This window comes from Melozone crissalis, unplaced genomic scaffold (genome assembly GCF_028551555.1).
Source record: "Melozone crissalis strain CALT ecotype California unplaced genomic scaffold, PUWL_Pcris_2 ptg000068l_1, whole genome shotgun sequence".
NCBI classification, from domain to species: Eukaryota; Metazoa; Chordata; class Aves; order Passeriformes; family Passerellidae; genus Melozone; species Melozone crissalis.
In genome coordinates, this window is record NW_026535846.1 from 15,597,574 (window position 1) to 15,613,929 (window position 16,356).

The window sequence follows — 16,356 nt, forward strand, 5'->3', positions numbered from 1 at the left end:
GGAGCTGTAGTCCCACTGTCCACAAAGCCACCATGATATCTTCCCACTGTGTACCCTCAGTTCCCAAAGCCGCTATCACAGCCCCCTGGTGAGGGGTTGAATCCCTACTGTCCCCAAACCACCGTCGCATATCCCTGCTGTGTCCTCTCTGCCCCCAAAGCCACCATCACACCTTCTTGTGTGTCCCCACTGTCCCCAAAATCACCATCACATCCACCCGCTAAGGGGCTGCATCCCCACGGTTCACAAAGCCATCATCTCATCCCCCCCCCATTGTGTCCCTGCTGTCCCAAAGTCACCATCACATACCCCCCACTGTGTCCTCTCTATTGCCAAAGCCACCATTACACCATCCTGCTCTGCCTTCTCTGTCCCCAAAGCCACCATCATATGCCCCCACGGTGTCCCCACTGTACCCAAAGTCACCATCATGCCTTCCCACTCTGTACCCTCTGTCCCTAAAGCTACTCTTTCATGTCCCCACCATATCCCTGCTGTTCCCAAGGCCACTACTACACCTTCCCTCTCTGTTCCTGCTGTCCCCAAAGCCACCAGCACCTCCCCATCCTTATGTCCAAATCCATCACTGCACCCCCTCACTGAGGGGCCATATCCCCGCTGTCTCCAGGCAATCACCGCATCCCCCAAACACATCTCATTTGTCCTCAAAGCCACCACCACATTCTCCCATCGCCGAAGCTGCTGTCACTCCTTCCCCCCGAGGGGCCGTGTCCCTCACCTGGGCAGCGGCACGGCTCCTCCACGCTGCAGTGCTCATTTTCACTCCTGTTTTGCAACACAAGATTGCGTACGCCAGGACAGTCGCGAGGGAGAGTAGGCGCAATGTGAAGCAGATGAGCGAGTAAATCATGAAGCCGCCGTACATGTTCTGCATACTGCAAACGAGGAGCTAATTTCCTGGCAGCCGGCTTCAGGATGCTTCCAGCCAGTCTCTGCCGATGTGGCCCTCAAAAACCTCTCAAGCTCTGGCTGCAAGCAGCCCTGCTCCTTTCCGACTTTAGCATCTAATTCCCACAAATATAGATAATTGAATTATGTATTTTGTTAGGGTGAGCAGAAAACAACCGGCAACCACTGGATCACCGAGGAAAACAAAGTCAGTCACTTTTTTTTTTTCCTTAATTCAGCATTTTTTGGGGTTTGGTGACATTTTGTCGAGCATGAACTCAACCAGAGGCAGAGAGAAGCAGCTGAGGGTTGTTTATTGCACACAGAGTAGCCCTCCCTGACAGCAGCACTAATGGAAATAACACTGATAAAGCTGTCGTGTTCGTGGTCTGAGCAGCAAAATGTGAGCCCTGCTTTCTGTGCCCTGCTCTGACAACCACTTCCCCAGTGAGCACCAGCAGACCACTTCACCTCCCTTCCTAGTTACCACCACTGATTCATAGTTGAGATCAATTAGTTAATGTTTGCAAAGTCAGTTGAAGATGACAAAGCGTTACACGCTGCTAATAAAACCATAATGATCCCACTGTTAAACATTAAACACACAATGAAGTGTAAAAAAATACCACATTTATAGAAAACTCCTCTTCCTTCAAGGACAAAGGATTAGCTCCTAAAAAAAATAAGGATGAGCACAAATTTGCACCACAGCATTGTGTCTCAAGGGCTTGGCTTCTGCTTGGGTGTTTGCTACTGATTATTTGTGCGTCCATGGGCACGCCACTTGGGCCAGCAGTCGCTGACCCATCTGATCATGGCAACTTAATCCACAGCTAGCCAAAAACCACCAGAAGGTTTTGGAAAGGGATGGTCCTTTCCATTTCATGCCTCTGCTTCCCAGTCTGCTAAACAGGATGAGGACTGCAGCTGTGTAGCCTGATTTTTGCAGGCAACATAATGCAGCAGTTAGCAAACCCTCACAACATGGTCATTAGAAGCCTGGGGAGCTGTGCTGCCTGAGAGACACGTCACACCAGAGTGCAAGGAATAAAAAAGTGAGGGTGTGGGACTTTCTAGGAGATTTTTCTTGGCAATGAGTCTTGCTTTAAATGTGGAACTGGTAGGTGTGCCACTGGTAGGGCCGCAGGTCGCCGCATGCAGAGCAGCGCATGTCTGATGCTCTGACCTACAGGCAAGAAGGGGGAGAGGAACCAGGAAAACCACGTTTGTCTGTAGCTTTGGGCCTGCACAGGGCCAGTTCATGGTGATGAGGCACTGGTGTTTCTGGCAGGGCAGAAGCCATGGGTGGGGGGATTTGCACAGCAGGAGCTCCAGGCAGATTTGGCACAGCGATTTCAGAGAGCAGAGCTCCTCTCCAAAAAGAGCAGCCCTTTGACAGGGCATCCCTCATTTCCTCCATCAAACTGCCCTTTGCAGGGAGCACGCCTCAGCTGCAACAGCCTACTGCATCTTCCTCCTGAAATCTGATGCTGCCCTGCTTTGATGGCGATCAGTTGATGACTGCAGAAAAGCTGAATCACGAAAGAGAGGTTATAAACAAGGTTATTTTTAATGAAGGAAATGGATCCCACATCTTTCAGAAGTCAGGACAAGGGACTCTCAGCTAGGGCTCGCAGGTCTCACTTCTGCCCCGACGTTCTTTATGTCCTGGAGCAAATTAAAATCTCTCTAGCCTTTAATTTACCTCCTTGTAGCATGGACAATGCAGCAGACTCCAGTTGTGCTTTCTTTGTACAGCAAAGCTCCTGGTGTGACAATGAAGCGCTGCTGGGAGCTGTGAGATGCCAAGGGCTGGCTTGCACTGCCACCCGGCACCTTGCAGAGCTATTTTCAGGCATGCAAAATGATCACACGCACTATTTCAACAATATTCATAGGCATTTCAAATGCAGAGAGAGACTAACCAGTCTGATTCCCCTCTTCCATATTTCACAGTCTTACATTTCAATTCCCACATGAAGCCCAGTAACTTCTGCTTCATTTTGCTCACTGCAAACTCAAAATAGACAAGTTTTGCAACCCAGAGGCTCATGCTGTGTCCTTCAGGCACTGGGGTGCTGCTGGTGTGCTGCAGGTAACCAGCCCAGGGGGAAGGAAGATGGGTCTGGTTCACCTACAGCTAACTGGGAAATTTCCTGAGTATGCCACTTTCTCACATTTAAATTCTTCCAAGAAAAGCATATTTCATTTTACCCACAAAAGATAACTCCACTCAGAGAAGCAGGAGATTGAGGCTGGGGCTGGCCAGGCTTCTGCGTACTTCCCAAAAAATATGAACAACTCCACATACAGATCCTTACAAACCTGTCTTCTCTGCTTCATGCCCGAGTTAACAAGTGTTTTGGGTGTGTCTTCCCAACATTACAGAGATGGCTACCAAGGTTAAAGAACTCTAGATTTTTTTTGAAAATATTTTGTAAATATTCGTATTTAAATATATACCCACGTGTATTTACGAAAACTTGAGGAGATTGCAAACTTCCCTGCCATACTTATTTAAAATGCTGTTAAGGGGGACTTTTGCTCCTGGAGGAGCTTACCTTGCTCACTCATTTTCTTTGAGTTAAGCAGGGATTTCCACACAGAAAATATCAGATCGAACCCAAAGCAGAAATGGGTTGGATCCCAAGCGTGTTCTGCTCCCCCTGGCCCACCTTCACTTACCCGCTGTGGAAGCAGACACCAAACCTGCCCTGGCTTGGGGCACACAGCAGAGCCTTGGCACAGGTGCCCAGCAACCTCCAGCCCAGCTGTGAGAAGTGGAACAGGACCAACCTTGCAAGCCAGTTGCCTCTTGCTGGTGCCTGCAAGGACACGTGGCTGCGTGCCAGCAGAGGAATAACCATTGCCCCGTGCTAGTTATGGGGCAGGGATGCTGCAAGGCTGTGCTAATTAGTGCTTGAGACGCCTCTGTGATCTGGAGATGAAAGGTGATTTACAGCTGCTAATTATTGCTCTCCTTCATGTGAAGTCTATTATTTCCTGGTGTCCCTCACTTTGACTCATGCCACATCCCCTATTTGGCACAGGGCAGGTTTGTGGTGCTTTGCATCTCCAGCTGCTTGCACACTGGCCCAGTGTGAGATCTGCTCTCAGCATCCATTCCAGGCAACCTGGCTGTGTCCATGCTTGGGAAACTTGGGCTGGAATTTGCACCAAGTGGCAACATTTGGGCAGGTGGCTCGGCTGGTGGATGCAGAGGGGCTGCATGCAGTGCTGGGTACTCAGCTGGGTTGTGCACTCAGCTCTGTGAGCAGTCAGAGGCCCAGCTGGGTGACCCAGAGAGGAGAAACAGGAATATCCCGAGCTTCTCTGCTGGGGACTGCCCCAGGGAAGGGGAAGAAGCCAGAGAGGACCAGACTGGGGCCTCCTATGGCTTCTCATCTGTGTCCCAAACCTCCTGGGCCGGAATTACAAAGCAGGAGAAGTTCGTGTCTCTGGCAGGTGTCTGGAGGGAAGGGATATTAATGTGGTTTTGTGAACAGCCCATGGATACAGAAGGAACAGGGATATTCAATGTTCTTCCCACGTTATGCCCCATGGCACGTACAGGTTGCAAAAGCAAGTGACATTTTGCTCTTATTGCAAAATAAAACAGCAGAAAGTGACACGTGGCGTAAGGCAGTTGTAACAACAGAGGAAGAAATATCCCTGATACTCTACACCAAAACAATTCTAGCACAGAGTGGGATTTCCTCCCCCCTCCCTCACTGTGCAGCTCTCCAGCTGGGAAGTAAATGGCCACTCACACGAGCTGGCACAAGGCAGTCAGGGATTTTTACAGCTGAAAGAGATCTACCTCCTGCCTAGCCCACAGCAGTTTCCACCTTCTTCCCTGAAGTCCACAAGATTTTAAACCTGCAAATTATGAGACTCCCAGGCAGCTTCATGTACCAGAGAACAAGGAGGACTTGATGGGTTTTCCAGTCCTAGAGCAGCCCTCTCTCCATCACCCCTTGGCTCCACCAAGCCCTCCTGGCAGCTGTTTGCCTGCACACTGAATTGGTCTGGGGCTGCTCTCACTCTCCCCATGGACACAAGAGCCACACTCTAATTCCAGCTTTGGCTTGCTCTCAACAAACCCATTTAAGTCCTGTGCCACCTCCCCAGGAGCCATCGATGGCAAGAGCCCTGCCTGTGCTCTGCCACAGCCCCACTGCTGTGCCCACAGCTGCCCAGGGGAGCGGAACAGGAAGGAACCCCAGAGCTGAGCAGAAAGCAGATTGCAGAGCTGCACCCCAGTGGCAATGCCATGCAGACAGAAAGCAGCACTGCTCCAGAAGGGCTTGTGCCAAGGGGGCTGATGAAGGCTCAGCGGCTCTCAGGGCCAGTGTCACCCTCACACCCACCTGCAGATCCCCTTGTGGGGCCATGACACCCATGGTCCCTGCAGCCCATGCTGGAGGAACTTGGTGCTTCAGGCTGATGTTGTGACACCTTCCCCTGCTCCATAGTCCTGCAGGATTGTGAATCTTCTGAAGTACTAGGAGAGCCACAAGCCAATTCCTTTTCTTGCTACAAGATGATCAATGGAGTGAGCCAAACACTGCTATGGGGAGTGTGGTTACTCATTAGAGGCCCCACCTGTGCTGCAAAGGGAAAACACAGAAAGATCCCCACCATAAAATCTGCCTTCTGCCGTGTTGTATTTGTTTGCTGCAGCATTTTCTTCAGAAGGTTTTGCCCTGAATTCCTCAATGTGTCAGGGCAGAGGGGCCTTGGCTCCCAAGTTGCTTTGAGCATCACTCACCCTCATGGCAGTGAAACCCAGCATTTGCTGGGACATTGTATTCCTGCAATTCTGTATGGATTCTACTGACTATGGGAAATGCTGAAAATAAGTCTTCAAAACCTAACCTCCCTCAAGCAGAAGCTGATTTTAATGGCCACTGCTGAGTATTAACCTTAAATGTGTTACCAAGGAGTGAGCAGATACACAGGCCATGAGCACCTCTTAGAAATTGACATTTTACATAAGAGTTTGACAAACCAGGATCATTTTGACACCTTTGATGAGATAAATCATTGTAGAGTATTAGAATTCTTTTATTTTTAGCAGCTGAATATTCTCAAATAACAGTTTTTAATAACCACAAACGATGACATCAAACTGCCACACCCCTAACTGAAATAATCACTCACTTCTTCTGGCAGGTAGGGAGGGAATTCTCAGCTTTCTTCCTCCCTTTAAACAACCTCTGCAGCAAAGAAACATTAAAAGGTGGAAAAAACACACAATCTTGTGTGGTGGTGACATTGACAGATGTGATGGTGCGAGCTGTACATGACGTTGTGATTTTTTATTAATAACTCTGCACTGCAGAGCTCAGTTAGGAAAAGAAGGAGTGCCTGAGCGCGTGGGGAGGACAGCTTTGTTCTTTGGACTTGCAAGAGAAAGAAGGTAACGTCAAAGGCAGAAACACAGGAGGGGAACAAGGCTCACAAAGGAGGCAATGGGCTGTGGGTGGCTGTGAGCATCAGGCGCATGCAGAAACGAGACCCCAGCCATCAGGCACCCAGGCTTTCAATCAATTGACTTGGATCAGCAACAAGAGGGCAGGAAAAGATGCTCTCGATTTGTGGAGCAGATAAGGGAGGTCCAGTCGTTTTAAACCATAGGGTTTGGGAGTTTTTCTTTGCTGTTATGGTGGATTACCCACAGAAAATTGTTTGGTCCCTTCCTCCAGCAAGGCAGCGTTCTTGTGCCCCCTGGCCCACACAAATCACCCATGAGAGATGAGCAGAGCCAGGCAAGAAGGGGAAGGAGGAATCCCTTCTCCAAAGGCAGCAAAGGCTGCAGCAGCCCCGTTCGCCCCTGTCCCGAGCAGCCAGCGAGGAGCTGCTCTGCAGGAGGACACGGGCGGCTGCAGGAGCAGCAGAGGGCCCGAGTGCCAGCGAGTGATGAACACTCTGTCCCCAGTCACGTCCCTGCACCGCCGAGGGGAAGGAAACCGAGCTTCAAAGGGAGGGAGCAGGAGGGGCCCGAGTTTCCGGGGGCGGCTGCTCCCCAGTGTTTGTCATCATCCGAAAGAGGAGTGAAAGTTTTCGCTCTTGGGATAATTATTAAAGACATTTGGGTCTTGCTTTCACATGCCCTCTTCTTTTTTGTTTTTTTAATTAACCGTAAACCCCATCCCGACTGCTAAACAGGGATCTGTGGAACTGAAGCTTGTATAAATGTGGTGATTTATGTTCCTTTGGAAGCGAACTGGCATTTCTGAGGAACCCCACCCAAGCCTAGCAAATACCATGGGAGCGCACTGACTCACTGGCTGCTGGCGCTCGCTGCTCTCCCTCCACGGCGGGAGCCTGCAGCCAGTTTGGGCACATGCGAGATAGTGCCGGTAAGCGAACCCGGGTCCCCAGAGACATCTTGCACCGAGGAAGCGCCTGCCAGAACCTCGGGCTCCCGGGAGAGGCTGCGAAGGGAAGGAGAGCAGCGCTGCGAGGCTGAGTCAAGCTGTAATCAGCCAGCGATGCTGGAGGAAGCAGCGAGCTGCTGGCACAGCCTCTGCCTGCAGCCAGGGGAAGAGCTGCTGCCAATTAAGGAGCGTTCGAGTCACCCCGAGGCGCAGCAGAGCCCTGCCGAGCGGCCGGCCTGGCAAGCCTTGGCAGAAGCGCCTTTGCTCGGCTGCACCCTGGGAGCAGCCGGGAGGGCAGATGAGCTTGAGGAAGCTGTAACAAAAATCCAGCGCTGCCTGCACAAAGATCGGCCGAGGCAGCAATACCCGCCGAGCACCTGACACGGGGGAGCCTGACTTGCGGAAATCTGTTCAGCCATTTGCAGGTGCGATCTTGGTGAAATAAATAAATAAAAAAAGGCATCACCGCATTGTTAAAATGGCCCCTGCCTACTCAGTGCTCTGCTCCCTCACATTAATGCAATTGCGTTTGATGAATTGCGGGAGAAAAGTCCCTTTTGACTGCAGTGCTCCCAACAGGCTGCAGAGCCACCCTTACAGGCAGGCTCATGGGCATCTCCCAGCTTTTGCATACATCCCATATACGAGAAAGTCCCCTGGGACCACCTCTCACTGCCCCACCCACCCTAAGGAAACCCTTTCCCCATGCACCCAGAGAGAGCAACACAGATCATGGGTGTACCTGGGTGGTGTTTGCCTGCAAGAGATGTGCTGGGCTCCTACAGCTCCCAACGCCATACAGTGAACCAGCTGGGCCGGTCTTCACCTGCTGGATTTTTTTTGTTTGTTTGTTTGTGGTTTTTTTGCTAGCTATCCATCCAATATCAGCTGTAATAAAAAAGGCAAATCAGAAAACAATGCCGTCTGTTTGTGTGTTGTAAACTGGGAGAACAGCTGCTACTCCTGGGCTAAATGGGAAGCCTTTCCTTGAGAGCCATAAAAAGCAGGGTTTCTCCTTTCAGTTGCTGCATCATATCATAAAGAATGGCTTCTGCCAGCCTTGCTGCCTTTTTTTTCTAAATAAAACCAGGTACAATGGTCAGGAACAGCACACAGGACACAACTCTGCCCCTCAGTGCTCAGCTGTGCCTTTGGAGAGCCTGAGGACATCTGAAAAGCAGAAAAATTATTTCCTGACAATGTCCAGCATGCAGGGGAACCTGGACATGCTCTGTCCCTGGTGTGTCCCTCTGAATCATCTCCAAATGCAACCAGCACCATCCCCCTGGAGCCTTTCCCTGCAGATCTCAGCACTGAGAGACACTGTGTCTGCTGTGCATTGCAGATCACTTTGGGATTATATCTCCATCTTAGGTTAAAACAAACCTCCCTGGGTCATTGGGGGACTCAGGATATGATGATCTATGGAGCTATCACCCTTTCCCAAATGGGTTCTCATTTCTTCCTCCAGGGTCACTGCTCCAAGCAGAAGTGTGTGACAGACTTCATCAGAAATTAAAAGCTGCTCTAAATCTGCTCCTGGTAGCCCAGCCTGCACACTCCCCACCGTCCCCAAACACACAGAGGCTTTGTTTAAGTATTACTCAGCTAATATTTCTTTTTCCATGACTTATAAAAGGTGCACTAATCACTGTGGGAGCGCAGGAGAGGCCAGGAAGGATTGCCACTCCTTGCAGCACCATAGCTCCAAGCCCTGACCCTCAAACGTGACCGTGTGTGTATCCCACCCACTGAGCTGTGCATCCAAATCTGTGCCAGGGCTCAGCTGCAACCCTGGAAAGCCTTCCCAGGTAGTTACCCAGTGGCTGCTGCTGGATTTATTTACCTCAGTGACAGGGCTTTTGGGGACTTGCAGCGTCAGGCCTGGAGCCCCTTTGAAACTTTATACAGATGGGAGAACAAAAAGAGCACAGGAGCAAGAGGATATAAATAAATGGGAGATGTCTGCTCTTGGCTGCGAATAACCCTGTTTGATGGGAGAAAACTTTTGTCCTATTTTCTGTTTTATCAGTGGAACAGCACTTGACAAGACCACTGCTCGGCTTTTCTCTTCTTGTCATTCAGAGGGAAACGTTTCTGCCTTAACAGAGCTGATGTTTCCTTGCAGACAGAAGAGCAGCCTGCACCCGAGCTGCAGCAGAGACAGCTCATCAAAGCCCCAACAAAGCTGCTCTTGTGCTGTAAGGCAGCAAAGCAAACAGCCTGCTCCTGTTATCATCTGGGCTTCACACACTCAGAGCTGTGACCATCATTAACAACAGCACGGGCTAAATTCTCTTATCCGTGCTCTCTTTCTGTTCCACCAACAGCCCCACTCTCTCCCATAAAGCAGCCAGGGCAAATAGTCACTATTTGTGAAAATGCAGGGCTTGCAGTGCCTGCATGGCTCCTCCTGGCCTTGCACAGTGCATTAACCTCCTCAAGGATCCATCAGCACTCAGGGACTGCATCACCACCTCCCAACATCAGCTCCCAAAGGAGGCAAAAATGAATATCTGCCATCCTAAAGCATGCCTTATAAACAAGCATCACTTAGCTGAGGAAAATGGGGGCTCAGGAGGCTGCCAGAATGTGGGACTTTGCTGGGACCTCCCTTTCCCTGTTTCCCAAGGCAAAGAGGGCTCAGGCAGAAGGAAAACAGAGGAGCTCCCTCTCCCCCAGCCCCAAGGACTGTCCCCTCTCTGGGAATCAATATTGGGAGCACAGGGGACTTCAAGAAGGGATTAGGTGAATTTGTGGGTGGTGGGCACACAAAAATCTGGGAAGCAGGAGAAATGTGGAATTTCAGAGGAAACAGAGTTGCAATAATAATTTCCTGTCCCTTGAAACGTTTTAATTGACTCCTGGATACCTTCAACAATGGCTGTCCTCCTGAGAGTGGGATACTGTGTAAAAGCATCTCCTGGGTGTACACACAATGTTTCAGAGGGGAGGAGGAACACAGAACAACATCCAAAAGGATCAAGGTCACCTAACCTGGGACCTTCTCAAAAGGCAACATTTATATCTATTGAAATAAATGCCTTTTTTCCTTCTAAAAATTTAACCAACACCAGCATATTCAAGCAACACACTTGAATTTCAACTAACTGCTCCTACAGGGTTTTTTTGCTTGGTGGGTTTTTTTTTTTTTGGTTTTGGTTTGTTTTGGGTTTTTGGGGTGGTTTTTTTTTTTTTTGGGTTTTTCCTAAGGGTTTGCTCCTCAAAGACACCCATTATTTTCCCAGGGGAGAGTCAGGAGCAGGCAGGGCCCGGGGCTTTGGGGAGAATGGCAAGAGCCCGGCAGCAGGCTGGGGATTGGTTTTTTCATGGCTCCCTCTAGTGTGTACAACCCAAAATGGGATTGAACACAGACAATGAATTTCGTGCACTCAACGCAACCTAAAATAGATTTAATACAACAGGCATTTAAAATGTATTTCCAGAGGAGATGTTTGCTCTAGTAGAAATCCTGCCACTCCTGCACAGAAAAACAGCTACTGGGGCTGCAGGAGCAGCTGGCTGAATTTTGCATGCTCACAGTTTGATTTCCTGTGTTTCTGAACCAAAAATTAAAAGGTCAGAAAGACTCTTCTGTAATAGCAGCTCTGGCCTATTTTTCACCTATTGCTTTTTCATTTATTCATATCTTCCTCAGGGACTGATCTACCTTCTAGAATAATAGGGTTATTTTCTGAGACTAATCTAAGAAAATAAATTAGAAAGTCTAAACCTTTCATTAGATCTCAAAGAGACAGAATTTCTCGGTCAAGGAGAGCTGAGACACTCAGGAATAGATGTCCAGCAAATAACATTTATTAATTATGCATATTCATACTCACAGCCATGGACAAAGGCAGCCTCCACCAGCAGACCTGCAGGAGGCTGCCTGCAAACCAATGTGTAAAGTAAACAGCTCCTTTATTGGGCTAAGTGGTCACGTAGTAAAGGAGCTCACATTTCCAAGTAGCTGTGGAACAAAATAATAGAAAAGCTATTAAAGTCCAGAGAAAGATTGCATTATATTGCCTAAATTAAAGCCTAAATCAGCACTGATGCAAATATTACGGTTCCTACTTTTTTCCACTTCTGAATACGAGGCAGAACTTGGCCAGCACATAGAAATCCTTTCAATAAATGCTTCTTTTCCCCCTGGACCTCAGATGGGGCCAGGGAGGGGAGAACTTTGCCCTGAGGGCAGAGATGCTGGCACTGGGAGAGGACCAAGACCAGGCTGGGGTGTGATGTTCAGGCATCTCTGCTGCAGGTGGGAACATCAAATTCTGCTCCCCATGATCAGCAGCAAAGTTTTCCTCCCACAACAGCCTAAGGCAAGGAGCATCCTTGGCTTTGGGGCCTGGGAAATGGGCTCTTCCCTGAGGTCTCACAAGAAAGCCAACCTTGAGATGTGCTCCATAAGTCCCCTCCTATCCTGGCTGCATTTTCTCTGTTCCCCTGCATGCTGAGCCCTCCCTTGAGGAGCTAGGCTGACCATCAGACAAAGCAAAATAAATGAACCACACCCCAACACTTAGGTCAAGCCCTGCCTAATTATTATCTGCCCTGAGAATTAATCCGAACAATTTCCCAGCTATGGTGCTGCAATTGCAGGGGATGCACCCAACTCCCCACACAAGGTCTGTGAGGAAGATGAGCAGTGCCAGGGTCAGATGAGGACCACTGGCCTCTATCATAGCCAATATATAAATGACCAATATATAAAATGGCCACAGGTTGCAGAGCAGGACAGTTCTGTCATGCAGCTGACTGATGGAAGGCAGCTTTGCCACGCTGTCACCCCTAGGGCAGCCTCCATCCCACCCCAATGCAAAGTGCTGCACTCTCCATGCCCAGGGCAGCCTCCATCCCACCCCAATGCAAAGTGCTGCACTCTCCATGCCCAGGGCAGCCTCCATCCCACCCCAATGCAAAGTGCTGCACTCTCCATGCCCAGGGCAGCCTCCATCCCACCCCAATGCAAAGTGCTGCACTCTCCATGCCCGGGTGTCCCTTCCAGGGAAGGCTCTGGGGCTGCACAGAGTGGTCCTGCACAGCATCATCCTGCAGGGGACAGAACCTGGCAGCTCTGGCACCATCCCACAGGCACAGGGGACAGCTCCACTGCCCCAGAAGCGGTGCCAGCTGAGATATTTCTTTAAGGGCACAGAATGAAGTGACCCATGAATATTCAGAGCCCACATAGCAGCAGGACCCTTTCTAAGAGCAGTCACAAGTGTTAAGGGTGGCTGAGATGATTGGATTGTCTACACTTGGCCTTTGCACTTGTTGGGCTCCCTCCACAATCCAGAGTGCAACTTTATCTGGCCCAAGTGTCCCTCAGAGAGCGGCAGCCAGCCTTGATCTGGGGACAGCAGGAGCTGGAGGATCCCCTGCTCCCCTCTGTGGCTTGTTCCAGCAGATAATCACCCTCACTCAGAAATTTGTGCATGAACCAGAAACATAATGATTTCTGTCATCTCCTGCCTTGGCAGCCTGCTTGTTCTACTGACAACAATGATTCAGTAATCTGAAAAACATTGTACTTCATTTACAGTATTAACAACTGAGCCTACCGATACAGAGATTGCAGTTACTCTCATGGAAAGGCTGTCCTGCAGTGTGCAGAATGACTTATCTTTACATTCTAATTTCTATCATTGCCTCTGCAACCTTTGGTTTGGCCTTCTTGCTTGTGCAGAAGTGACAGGAAAGCAGTCAGGTCAAAGGGGTGAGGATTTAGGGCGTGGGTTGCCAGATTCAGCAAAGGAGGAGGAGGCAGGAGTATGTGGACCCCACTCTCCCTTTATCACAGCTCATGGTCTGTGCCTTACAAACCTCCAGCCCAAGCACTGTTGTCTTATCCACCAGCCAGGTGTCTTGGGAGGACAAACTCAGCTGACAGAGTGAGTTCTGTGGGTTCCATCCTGCTCAGGAGCTGAGCACCACTGGGAAAAAGCAGAGAGTCTGACATTTCAGCTCTGATCTTCTCCTCATCTAAAATCTGACCTGCTACTCCCAGAAAATCAATGCAGCCAAACCAGATAATGCCACCCCTCTGCCCTTCCAGAGAAAGGGAGAGATCAGCTATGACAAATGCAGAAGGCCACAAAAAGTGCACTGCCTTAAAGAGCCATCAGAGTAATTTTAAAATCAATGTGATGTGTGACAAAGAGCCAGCACGACTCCTTCCAGACTGGCAGCGCCATCTCGAAATGCCCTGGAAGGGATTGGGAATTCTGCAGGCAGCACTTTGCACACACTGATGCCAATGCAGCATTTTCTCTGCAAGGCCATAAAAGCAAATTTAAAAAAAAAAAAGAAAAAGGCAGCATTGCAATGGTGTGAGCAGCTGGTGAGGGGAAGCGGCACCGTGGGTGAGTCAGAGTGACCCTGCAGGGCCACCCACACCCCATGGGCACAGATGGCCAGGCAGCCACGGGGCAGAATGTGCTCTGAGGGGCACCAGAGGATGGCAGGACGTCCTTAATTATAATCTCTGCTCTCTCCACGATGGAACAGGAGGACAGGATGGAAGGGACTGTTTGGGAAAGCTGCTGCTGCCAACCTTTCCGCCCTGCCTGGGGTGGTCTGGCAGTGCCTCCCTGGCACGTCAGAGCAGGCCCAGCAGGCAGCACTGTCCTGGCAGAACTTGGGGCATTTGGGCTCCCAGGGCAGGATCTGGCTGGGCTGAGGATCTGCGAGCAATCCCAGAATGGATACAGCTGAAACAGAGCAGGGGTACCCAGGGCAGGGCAGAGGGGCACAGGGCTGTGACTGGGACTCACCACGGGCACTGCCCTTCCCCGTGCCCACACTCACCCGCCCTAGCAGCCCCAGGTGAGGTGCCAAATGTGAGGAGGGGATTAGCAGCTCACAGCTCCCAAATCTTAAGTGATTTCCAGAATGATGGTCACATTTCACATTCCAGGCTCCTTGGCCAGGGTAAGAGCTCTCCACCATTTCTCCTGGCAATAGCTGCCCACGTGTCACCTCTTGGCTCACCTGCCTGCCAAAAATGGTGGGACCTGGCACCACCTGGGCCATCTCCAGGTGTGAGTCCTCCCTGTGCAAACTCAGGCACTGGAGCACAAGACCTGAGGGAATCAGTCCTGTGATTCCATCCTCATTATTCCCATACATTTGTACTGTAAGAATATATATTTCTGTATTTTAAAAATTCAGCATATCACTACTTTTTATTCTCAATTCATTACTTCCAGGAAGCACCTGTAACTTTTATATATATAAATAAGCAATACAATACACCCAAACCTGCTCATTGCATCCATCTGTGCACCCCAGGAATTAGCTGCTCTGATATGAGGGGCTAACCATGTGATTTTCTATTGAACCAAAATAAACACATGTCCATAAGAAAACATCAAAGGATTACAACAAATGGGGCAAAGGCAGCAGCAGTAAATGCACTTCCCAGCAGCAGCAGAGGTTATCCCACATCATCATCAGCCCTGGGAACTGAGGAAAGGGAATTCCTGCCCTTCAGTCCAGCAGCAGGAGTTATCCCAGGTGTGGCAGTTCTTCAGAGAACACAAAAATCCTGGTGATGACTGTGAATCTGTGGCTGCTGTCTGCAAACAACCATGGGCACACTGGGCAGCAGGCAGTGGCACCTGGGGCCCATCTGGATGTGGTGGCTTCTGCCCAGACCAGGACACACAGCCTGTGTTCCAAGGGGGGATCTGCACCTTCCCTGCCGGGAGAATTTGGGCTCTTTGTGTATTTACAAACCCATAAAACTGTGAAGCTGCTCCTGGGAGCAGAAGTTCCTGCCTGGCCCAGGCTGTGAGCCCTGAGCAAGCACCAGCTACAGGCAGCCTGGGCTTTGGACAGGAGGGGTTGTGCTGAGCTGATGTTTGGGATGGGAGCTGGTGCTGAGGGCCCCTGCCCAGCTGTGGTTCCTCACCCAGCCATAAAATGGCTTTCTGCACCCTCTCTGTCCCCAGATCCCTGTGGGGCTGGCTCAGGGGCAGCTCTCAGCCACATGCAGAGCACACCTGCACATGCAGGGATGCTCCAGCAGGGCTGGGCCCCCTGTCCCCTGTGTCCCATCTCCCAGGGCATCCCCGGTGGGCTCTCACCGACCCCGGACAGGGACAGGGACCCATTAGCAGGGGATTGACTCCAGAGGCTGCTGCTGCTATCCAGACAGCTTTATTCATTAGCAATTAGGCAGGCGTTGTCTGGCATCTAGATTAATCCCACTTTTAATTATTTTGAAACTGTGTGAGATTTCCCAGGCATTAAAGATTATGTACGCGCTTGCTGATTCCACAGCAATTATTCTAATGTAATGATGTCTATTAATACTCTTCCCAGCTTGCCATGCCCAGAGGGGAAATTCCCATCTCCCCCTGTGGAGATCACATCTCCCACGAGGCATAACCCCCCTATTCACCTGCTTACATGGCACAAAAGAACATTTTCCATGTGCTTCGCCTAATACTAATAACATTACAGAGCTGCTGCTGTATCAAGTACCAAGCAATGATAGCAAAGGGGAGAGAGATCCTTTACAGCCACAGCCCACCCAAAAACCAGCATCTTGTATTTGTGGGATGTTTTGAAAGGTAAAGGTCACAATATTTTTATCCCAAGTCAGGCTAAACCATTTAATCAGAAATCAAAGGTTTCATTCAGCTTCTGCCTCATTTGAGCTCATTACAGATTGCCTTTACAATCTACAGACAGCATTTAAAAGAAGAATGTAGTTTCAAAGAGGGACAATGGAGTGTGAGCTGACAACCTCAAACCATAGAGCTATTCCAAAATCTCACCTTTCCTTTGGTATAAACATCCCCCAAACTCATCAATTTCCCACTATAATTCTCATAATTCCCAAACTTCATGTATCAGAGAGTTTGCTATTCCCTGGCAAAACAAGTATTGTGCCATTGGCCACCAACTGACACTGTGGGGCTGAGACAGTTATCAGAATGAGGGCTCAAGTGAGCGCTGTGCCAGGACCCATTTACATCCCTCTGCCCATGAATGCCCAGCAGAAAATACATATATTTGACATTAATCTCTAGCTTATATAGAGGTT